The 10,980-nt window shown below is 43.1% G+C and overlaps 1 pseudogene; it reads left to right on the top strand.

Moving 5' to 3' along the window:
- The first annotated feature begins 424 nt into the window (after positions 1-424).
- On the top strand, positions 425-922 carry LOC103739052 (annotated as a pseudogene).
- Positions 923-10,980: the final 10,058 nt, after the last annotated feature.

Raw genomic sequence — 10,980 nt, 5'->3', positions numbered from 1 at the left:
AGTGCTGGCTGCACTGCTGTTTATAGCTGTTAATATTGGCTGAACAGTAGACACAAAGTCACAGGGTTACCTTGCCTCCCACCAGGATCAGCTACAGACATGCTGATGCCTACAGGGCAGTCAGCCAGAGGGCCAGGAGCTCACCAGAAGCCTAACAGAGAACAGATAGGTGCCCAATGACAGTGTCAGAACTTTACCACACACGCGCATTGCCACCACTGTCCAGGGACCCGTCTCTGCCTTCCATTAGACTTCCCCCCATTCTCCCAGGTCTTACATACTACACACATGCACACATGCTACCTTTAGTAGTCTTGTCTGGTTATAGACCACAGTGGCCTTGTCATCTGACTCTCTCTTCTCCGAGTGTGGATGCCTCTTTGCACCCATCAGCCTCGGGCCCATGGTCTTGAGACCAAAAACCATGCCTTCAATGAAGTTGCAGAGTTCGGATGAAAAGACGTTTGAAGCCAATGTAAAAGTTGCTAAACAATCTGTGGTCATCAAGACCACGTTGGGGATTTGGGAATGGATGATGAAGGACATGATGACAGTGCTCCTCAAATGTCAATGCAGCAGTGCTTGAAAAGGTCACGCAGTGGTCACCCACACAACGTTCCTCCTCACAGGATACTGAGAACAAAGAAAAGCGGACAGATGATGTCCTTGTTTGGGACCAAGAGTTCCTGAAAGTTCACCAAGGAACACTTTTCAAACTTACTCTGGCTGAAAACTACTTAGACATCAAAGGTTTGCTTGATGTTACGTGCAAGCCAATATGATAGAGTGGAACGTTGCTGGGCAGGTTCACAAAGCCTTCAGTATCAAAGATGACTACACTGAAGAGGAGGAAGCCCAGGTGTGCAAAGAGAGCCAGCGGCACGAAGAGAAGCGAAGTGCTGTGCCCACACCGGCACTGTGAGGACTGCTCCAGTGCTGGCTGCACTGCTGTTCAGAACTGTTAATGTTGGGTGAACAGTAGACACATGCAGATGCGAATGCGCATTTGTTGTTATAATGTCCTCGCTGCCTGTGTAGTTCCAGTACACGCCCTATGCTCAAGTCACTTCTATTAGCGGAAGTTTCTTTTTTTTTCCTTTACTCTGAATAAAACTGAACTACGGTTCTCAACAGACGGTGGCTTTCCTTCTTTCTGTAAAGTGATTTCTACCTAGTTTATTGTCCATTTAACCTCATGAGCATTGTAAATAAAACAACCTAAAAAAGCATTTTGTAATAAAATTGACAAAATGTGATGCTTATTCGTGAGTTGGAAACTGAAAGAAAGGCGACTTGAAGTTAATGTTCTGATGGGGTTGATGGAATCTCCCAGCCCCAAGTCGAGCAGCACCCCTGCTGGTTAGCTTGCTTGTAGCTGGACTCTCCACGAGCCACCTAGGGAGCCATGGTGCCTGTTACAATGGCATTGAACCTGAGGACTTATTCTGTCTGGTTTTTAAATCTTCTCAGCTTTGAATATGTTGCGTAGAAACTTAGTTTTCTACCCAGTTTGTGGTTTGGGGGAAGTGTAACTAAATAATTTGTTAGCTTTTCAATTTAAAAAGACACACACACGCACACACACATACACACACACACACACACACACGGGGAACATCTCAAGATAACAACTGAGTACAGACCTTCTGCCATTTAGATGAGTGACTGCTTTCATCCAGGAGCAAACTTTTTTTTGTTTTACCTTTGTGTGTGTGTGTGTGTGTGTGTGTGTGTGTGTGTGTGTGTGTGGTGTGTGTGTGTGTGGTATGTGTGTGGTATGTGTGGTATGTGTGGTGTGTGTGGTGTGTGTGTCATGTGTGTGTGATGTGTGTGTGTATGTGTGGTGGTGTGTGTGTATATGTGTGTGGTGTATGTGTGTGATGTGTGTGTGGTGTGTGTGTGTGATGTGTTTTGTGTGTGTGTGTGTGTGTGTGTATGGTATGCTTACAGAAGCCAGCTGCTGGAGAGAGATGAGGCAACCGGAAATGGAAGAGTGGAGAGCTGAACTGTGTACACAAGTGCCTGCATGGAGTGCATGTGTTTTGTGACTATATGAGGGCCCCCAAAAGTAGAAGTGACCAGGAGAGAGACAGCGGTCAGAGACAATACAGCAAAAACCCAGGAAGAAAACCCTCCTGGCAGGGTGAGCTGTGGGGTGGAGGCCAAGTGGAAAAGATCTCTGTCATACTAAGCAGTGGACACGGGCCCTGAGCCAGTAAGGGTCAAAATAAAATTGATTTTCATGCTGTGATGTCACCAGCAAGAGCCTGTTCCAGCACAGCTCCATGTAGGTGGTGGTTATGGGCTTGAGAGAAGAGGGACTGAGCCCTTGTATCTAGGTGGTTCGAAGCTGGTAGGATGACTGCAGAACAAGGGACCTACGAGAACACCAGACATGCAGGAAGAAGAAATCACAGGGAGAAGCAGGCATGAGAATAAATACCCCCTAGGGAGCCATGGTGCTTGGCAGGATGAGCAAGGACTTGCCCCATGTGATTTCTCATAGATTAAAGGGAAAAATTAGAGAAGACTGGAGGACAAGGAGACCACCCCCACCCGCTGAGATAAGTGCACTTATCAATACACAGTCACTGCATGTGTCCATCCAGCTGTTAATGCGCTTCCTGCAAAATGGAAAGCCAGAGGAAAGAAGTCACACTGGCCCCTACACACAAAGCACACCTCTCCACACGCAAACCTGGCTGCTTCCTCCTCCCTGACAAACAAGAATGATACTGACCTAAGCCCCTTGCTTTCTAAGTCTCTAAATCACTAATGAACCCACATCCCTGCACAAATCCAGCCGGTCCCTTCCTGGTTACCACTGGGAAAAGGAGAGGCAATAGAAGTCTACCCAGAAAGAACCAAAGGTAACCAGGCCAGTGGGGGTTGTGGCCATCTGGAACACTGCAGGACACACTGGCCTCCTGTGGTTCCAGGAATCTCAGCAGGGAACAGGAGCCCTGTGTCCTTCACACCCCACTGGGCAGCTCCTTTTTCCTCAACCTCTTGCTTACACATGAACTAACAGGAACATAAAAATCCTATTTATCCAAGTCATTTCCAGGAGGGAATTGGCACTTCATGCATCTGGGCTTGACTCCAGGATGCCTCCAGGGATTAAAGGGATGAGTCAAGAGGACTGGAAGCTGGCGAGGCTCCCAACAAGCCACATCAGCACTTTGGAACTGCCTCCAATTGTCAAAAGTAGATGGAGTCAAGCAAGCAGATACACACACACATGCACACACATACAATGCAAACACACACATGCACACATACACATACATGTGTACATCAGCATTTCTTGTTCATAACTGTATCTCGTAACTGCTTCCCACAAAGGAAACCATCTCCTTTGCATCATACCTTCCTCCACCTCATATCTATATCATTTTTCATTTACAGAGGTTTCAAAGTCAACTTCACTAAGCTTGTTTGTCTTGGTTTTGACTCTTCTGTCCAAAACTCACAGTAAATAGTCTCCAGCCTTTGGCTCTCACCTCTGCTTCCCTCCTTCTTGATTCTACCACATACATTTTTCTTCAGGAAGTTCCCTGAAATGCATTGCCTCCCCCACATTTTCTCAGAACCCAATATGCCAGTCTCCCATCCCTCTGAGAAAAGGAGCTTGGCTCTCACTAAACATGTCAGTCCACAAGGTGAGAAAAACAAGTTTGTCCCAAAGCCCAGGATTTCACAAAGTGGCCATCATCCTCTTTACACTAGACATTCTTGGAGTCAAACACATACCCAAAAAACCACCCAGTGTTACAAAATTATCTACAGAAATTTCTCTTTGATAATGACTTTTAGAGACTGCAGGCCACACAGACCATAAAGGCTGGCAATGGTACAGTCAAGCCCTGTTCTCAACTTAGATCTCTGGCCTCGCATTTCCCACCCTTGGACTTTGATGGCCTTTGACTGTTTCCAAATATCAACTCACAGTGTGTCACACTGAAGTATTCAAAGCCTGAGAAATGTATGCTAAGGTGTCTTTCTGGCAAATAAGTATAAAATTTATCTGTTTTCCTTCTGCTCACACCTGGAACAGTAGACCAAAGGGCCTGGTCAGCTGGTACTGGTCCAGGAAAGTAGCCCACCACCCAGTCCCAAAAAGTGCTTGACAGACCAGTGAGGGTAAGGGATCTGTATTACTCACTTTTCTGTTGCTCTGATAGAAACACTGACCCAAGCAATTTATACAAGGAAGAGTTTATTTGAGTTTACGGGTCCAGGGGAATTACAGTCCATCATGGCAGGGAGGCATGGTGGCTGGAGGTGGCTGAAGCAGGAGCAGCAGAAGCTAACCTCTCACATCATCATGCAGGCACAGGAAGCAAGGGAGAGACTGGAGATCTGGGAAGGTTTAAGAACTCTCTAAGCCCACCCCCAGTGACATGCTTCCTCCAGGATAGCCACACGTTCTAAAACCTCCCAAAACAGCACCATCATCTGGAGACAAAATGTCCAAACACTTGGAGCCTATGGGGGACATTTTCATTCAAACCACCACATTCCACCCCCTGGCCCCCACAGGCTCATGATTATATAAAATGCAAAATGCATTTTGTCCAACTTTTAAAAGTCCCCATAGTCATTATCAGTCTCAATACTATTCAAAAGTCCACAGTCCAAAATGGACTCAGGTAAATAGCTTAACTGTAAGCCTCTATAAAATCAAAAGACAAATTACATACTCCCAACATACAGTGGAACCGAATACACATTACCATTCCAAAAGGGAGGAGTGGAGGCATAGTGAGGAAATACCAGACCAAAACAAGACCAAAAACCAGCAGGGAAACACCAAATCCAGTAGCTCCACGTCCAACTTCTGGGACTTTACTTCCAAAGGGCTTAGATGGCTCGGCCTCTCTAGCTTTGTTGTGTGCAACACACATCTCCCTTGGGCTGGTACCACTCCCTGTGTGCAGGTCTTCTTGGCTGATGCCTCACAGCTCTGGCATCACGAACTTCTTGGGGTCTCCATTGCCAACAAGCTTCACCTTCACAACTTCACACAGTGGCCTATCAGGGCCTTCTCTGGGCAGGGGAACCCCTGCTGCATGCTGCCTGGCCTCTGATGCTCTCTGAAACTGGAAAAAGAACTGATGACCCCTTCACTCTTCTATCTTTCATGCCTCTAAAACCAGCACCGGGTGAATGACATTGCCGGGTCTGACTGTAAGTTTGGGATGGACTCCAGCCTGCTTTATCCATTTCAGAAGTTTTCCTCTTCAGTGGCCCCTATAGCATTTTCCTTTCACAAGTTGGAGGCTTAACTGGGTGTGGTCTTGCCCTGGAGGTACTCACTCCATTGTTTAAGTTTGAATCTCTAGGCCCCTCCTTAATCACTTTAATCTCCTTATCAATGGGATCCTCTCCATCACATGCCAGGGCTCCAACATTAATCTTCCTAGTGCTCTTTTTCGATCCATCCTGTACATTCTGTATTTCTTTTTGCCCCATTTGCTCCTTTTCTCTGTAAATCTGTATAATATTCACCATTAATAACCACTCCACCATTTCTACATTAAGCTGTCTTGAAATTTCTTCTGCCAGAGAAATTAGCCCATGGCTTTTCAACTTAGCCTCAGCAAGCTTTTTGGCTGTGGGCAGACTCCAGCCAGACTCTTTGCCAAAATATCCCAGTTGCTACTTAAGTCCTTATTTCCCTCTGGAACAACATTGTTCTCAGCACTTTCTTCCAGGCCCCTACTAGAATGGCCTGTTAAGCTCCACTTACAGCAGTCAACCACTTTTTTAGCCCATCCTTCCAAAATCTTCCACATTTCTTCAAAATCCCACATGGTCAGGTTCTTCACAGTCAACACCCCACTCCTGGTACCACAATCAGGTTCTCCAAAGAAACAGAACTGGTAGAATGAATATATATGTATAGATATTTATCAGCTTAGCTCACAGGATAGAGTCTGAGTAGTCCAACAATGGCTGCTCCACACTGGAGAGGCTGAAAATCCGTAGTCACTCAGTCCACAAAGCTGGATGTCTCAGTAGTCCCAATCTGGTGCTGAAGGTCTTACAAATTCCAAAAGATCAGCTAGTCTTCAGTCTACAGCAGCAAGACAAACTCACCAGTGAGAGAGAAGGCAAGCAGCAAGAAGCCAGGCATTCTCCTCTGCCATGGCCTTTTATACAGGCTGCCATCAGAAGGTAACACCTACATTTAGGGCATGTCTTCCAGCTTCAGGTGATCCAATTAAGAAGATCACTCTCATTTCAGTTAATCCCAAATCCAGTCAAGTTGACACCCAGGATTAGCCATCACAGGATCCATGTGAGTTTGCTCCTGTAATGACTGTTGTCTTAGTTTGTTTCTTCATTGCTATGACAAAACACTCTGACGAGTACCAACTTGGGGAGGAAAGGGTTTATTTGTCTTACATCTCCCAGGTTGCACACAGCTCATCAGGGAGCCCAAGGTAGGAACTCAGGGCAGGAACCTGGAAGCAGGAGCTGGAGCACAGGCCATGGAGGAACGCTGCTTACAGGCTTGCTCCCTTGGCTCCTGCTCAGCCTGCTTTCTTATGCAACAAAGGCCCACCTGCCCAGGGGTGGCACCACCCACAGTGGGCTGGGCCCTCCCACATCACTCATCAAGAAGATGCCCCTCAGACATGACCACAGTCCAGTCCAATAGAGGCAATTCCCTGATTGAGGCTCCCTCAACCCAGGTATGTCAAGTTGATACTAAAGCTATCCAGCACAACTGTCATCATCTGTTTCTTAGATAAACAAGGCGTCTCCCCCACCAGAGAAGAGGCTCCTATGTTTACCTGATTCCATCCCAGCTTCTCAGTGGAGACAGTGGAGACTGTCTAGGTCAGGTTCTGATGAGGGTGCAAAGACTACAGAAAGGGCATGACAACAGTCTGGCATGCAACCTCAAGACCTTGCAGCAGTCTTCAAGGAAACAGTCTTGAAAGCCACCCACATTCACAGAGGAGTATTTTTCAACCACCTCAAAACAACACTTAGTAAAACAGTTTCTAGTTCCATCCATTTTCCTGCAAAATTTCATTTCACTTTTCTTTACCACTGAACAGAATTCTGTTGTGTAAATGTATCACATTTTTATTATTCATTCATCACTGGGGGACATTTAGGCTGTTTCTGTTTCCCAGTCGTCATGAAAGGAGCGGCAACAAACATGGCTGAACACATATCTCTGTAGTAGGATAGCAAGTCCATTGGGTGTACCAGGGAATGGAACAGCTGGGTCATTCTTAAAAATTTCTTTTTAAGAATTTTTCACACTGATTCCCAAGGTGGCTGCAGCAGTTTTCAATCCCACCAGCAGTGAATGAGGGTTCCTCTTTCCCTACCTCTTTGCCAGCATTGGTTGTATGTGTTCTCTTGATCTTAGTCATTTTGACTGGAGTAAGATGAAATCATAGAGTAGTTTTAATTTGCATTTCCCTAATTACTAAGAATGTTTAATAAATTTAAAGGTTTTTCTTAACCATTTTTATTTCTTCTTTTGAGAACTCTATTCAGATCTGTAGCACATTTTTTAATTGGGTCACATGTTTTCTTGATTGCTTTTCTGGGATTTTTGTATATTCTGAAAATTAATCCTCTATCAGATATAAAGCTGGCAAAGGTTCTCTCCCACTCTGTGGGCTTCTGCCTCACTTGCTCGGTTGTTTCCTTTGCGGTACATAGCGTTTTTGTTTAATGAGGTCCCATTTGTCAATTATTGCCTTTCATTCCTGTCTTACTTTGCTATTGCTGTGACAAAGCACCAGGACCGAAAGCAACTTGAGGAGGAAAGGACATGCTTTATCTTACATATCCAAGGCACTGTTCATCCCTGAGGGAAGTCAGGCATGGACTCAGGGCAGGAGCCTACAGGTAGAACCTAAAGTGCAGACCATGACAGAATGCTGGGTGCTGGCTTCCTCCTCTGGCCTACTTTCTTATATAACCCAGAACAACCTGCTCGGAGGTGGCACCACCCACAAGTGGGCTGGGATCTTCCATATCATTCAACAATAAAGAAAATGCTCATAGACACACCCACAGCCCAATCCAATGGAGGAAATTCCCCAGTCACGGTTCCCTTTTCCCAGGTGTGTTAAGTTGACAACCGCAGCAATGCAGCACACTGAGCCGATGAAGCTCCGCTTAGAATGTCCTTTCCCACTCACCAAAAACTGCCTGTTTTCTTCTAACAGTTTCAGCACTTCAAGTTTCAGATTAATGACTGATGCCTTTGGAGTTGACTTTTGTGCAGGATGATAGATTTGGGTCAAATTTCATTCTTCTACACCAAGACATCTGGTTTTCCCAGCACCATTTGTGGAAGATGGTGTCTTTCTTCCAGTGTGAGTTTTTTTGGGGGGAGGGTTGTTTGTTTATTTGGGGGTTTGTTTTTCTTGGGGGGTTTGACATCTTTGTCAAATATCAAGTGGCTGTAATTGCACGCACTTATGTTTGGATTTCTGTTTTATTCCATTAATCTACATGTCTATTTTGTGCTAATACCATGCCTTTTTATGTCTATAGCTCTGTGGTATAGTTTGAAATCTAGTATTGTAATCCCTCCAGCACATTCTTTTTGCTCAGGATTGCTTTGGCTATCTGGGGTCCTTTTTGCTTCCATATGACTTTTAGGGTGGTTTGTACTATTTCTGTGATAAAAGTCATGGGGATTTTTAGTGGGATTGCATTAAACCTATAAATTGCTTTTGGTAGGATGCTCATTTCACAGTATTAATTCTACCAATCCATGAGTACGGGAAGTCTTCCAACTTCTAGTGTCTTCCTTTATCTCTTTCTTCAAAGATTTAAAGTATTCATTGTAGAGATCTGTAACATCTTTGGTCATGTTTATTATTAGATGCCGTTGTTTTGGTTTGGTTTTGGTTTTGGTTGTGTTTTTTGTTTCCTTTGAGGCTGTTGCAAATGGGAGTGTTTCCATGATCTCTTTCTCCAACGAGTTGTTATTAGTACATAAAAAGGATAATGATTTTTAAAAATTGGTTTTGTGTCTTGTTGAAACTGTTGATCATTTCCAGACATTTTCTGATGGAATTTTTGGTGTCTTCAATGTATAATATTCATATTATAGTATCTGCAAAAAGCAATAGTTTGATCACTTCTTTTTCAATTAGTACTCCTTTAATTTCCTTCTCTTGTCTTATTACTCCAGCTAGGCTTTTAAGCATTGTACTGAAAAGGACTATACACAGTCGACAGCCTTCTCTTGTTTCTGATTTTAATGGGAATGCTTCCAGTTTTTCTCCATTTAGAATGATGTTGATTGTGAGTTTATTGTATATAGCCTTAATTATGTTAAGGTATGTTTCCTCCAGTCCAATTCCCTCTAGAACTTTTTATCATGAAGCCATGTTGGTTTTGTCAAAGGCCTTTTCTGCATCTATTGAGATGACATGTGACTGGTTTTTAAGTCCATTTATATGATTTATTACATTTATTGACTTACACATATTGAACCATCCTTGCACCTCCAAGATAAAGTCACTTGATCATGGTGGTTGATCCTTTTGTCTGTATGCAGTTTGCAAGTATTTTGTTGAGAATCTTTGCAACTATGTTCATTAAGGATCTGGGCCTGTAGTTTTCCTTTTGTTGTGTCTAATTTTGGTATTAAAGTAATACTGACTTCATAAAAGAAGTTTGAGAGTTCTCTTTTTCTATTTTTTAAAAACAATTTGCTTTAATTATTATTGGTTGTATTTCTTTGTTGAAGGTCTGTTAAAACTCTGCTGTGAATTCAACCTGGACTGGGGCTTCCTTTTAGTCAGAAGTGTTTGCATTACTCCTTCAATCTCCTTATTTGTTTTTTATTACTATTGTTATTTTAAGTGTATGAGTGTATTGTCCGTGTGTGTGTAAGTGCACCAGTGTCGTGCAATGTCCACAGAGGTCAGAAGAAGGTCTTGGATCCCTTGGAACTGGAGTTATGGATGGTTGTTAGCCCCCATGTGGGTGCTGGGTCCTCTGCAAGAGCAGCCAGTGCTCTTAACCATTGAGCAATCTCTCTGGCTGGTCAATCTCCTTATTTGTTATATGTTCGTTTAAGTTGCTGATATCTTCTTGGTTTAACTTTGGTGGCTCAACTGAATCTTCAAATTCATTCATTTCTTTCAGATTTCTACTTTAACACTGTGTAAGTTTTTAAAGTATTCCCCTATGATATGCTGGATTTGGGTCTGTTATAATGCTTCCCTTTTCATTTCTGATTTTGCTGATTTGCTGGGCTAAGGGCCTGTCTATCTTGTTGATCTTTACAAAAAACCGTCTCTTAGATGCATTAATTCTATGGATTGCTTTCTTTTATTCTGTTTCATTGATTTCTGCTCTGATTTTTATTATTTCTTCTCATCTGCTGGGTTTGGGTTTGGTTTATTCTTGGGCTCTTTCTGATTTTTTTCAATATAGACACTTAAAGCTAAGAACTTCCTGTTTTAGGACTGCTTTAATTGGTCCCAGGGGCATTGTTTTCATTTTTACTTACATCCATGAATATTTTCATTTATTCCTGATTTCTTCTTTAACCATTCATCATTAAGGAGTGTGTTGTTTAGTCTCCATGAGTGCATGTGGTTTCTGGAGTGTCTTTTGCTATTGAGATTAAGCTATATTGAATAATGTTCAGATAGGATACATGGAATTGTTTCAATTTTTATTCACTGAGATTTGTTTTGCATCCCAGTATGTGGTCTGTTTTAGAGAAATTTCTATAGGCTGCTAAGTAGAAGCTGTCTTCTTTAGTGCTTGGGTAGAATATTCTATAGATGTTTGTTAGATCCATTTGATATGTGATATCATTTAATTCAGATGTTTCTCTGTTTATTCTTTGCCAGATGACCTATTGGAGAAAATGGGATATTGAAGTCACCTATTATTACTGAGTTGGGCTTAATCTATGTCTTGAAGTCCATTAGTAATCTTTTTTTTAACTTTTACAAAAATTTTATTGAGAAT

This window comes from Nannospalax galili, unplaced genomic scaffold (genome assembly GCF_000622305.1).
Source record: "Nannospalax galili isolate Female #2095 unplaced genomic scaffold, S.galili_v1.0 scaffold251, whole genome shotgun sequence".
Classification (NCBI taxonomy): domain Eukaryota; kingdom Metazoa; phylum Chordata; class Mammalia; order Rodentia; family Spalacidae; genus Nannospalax; species Nannospalax galili.
Note: the sequence above shows the minus strand (reverse complement) of the source record. Positions and strands in the feature narration are given on the sequence as shown.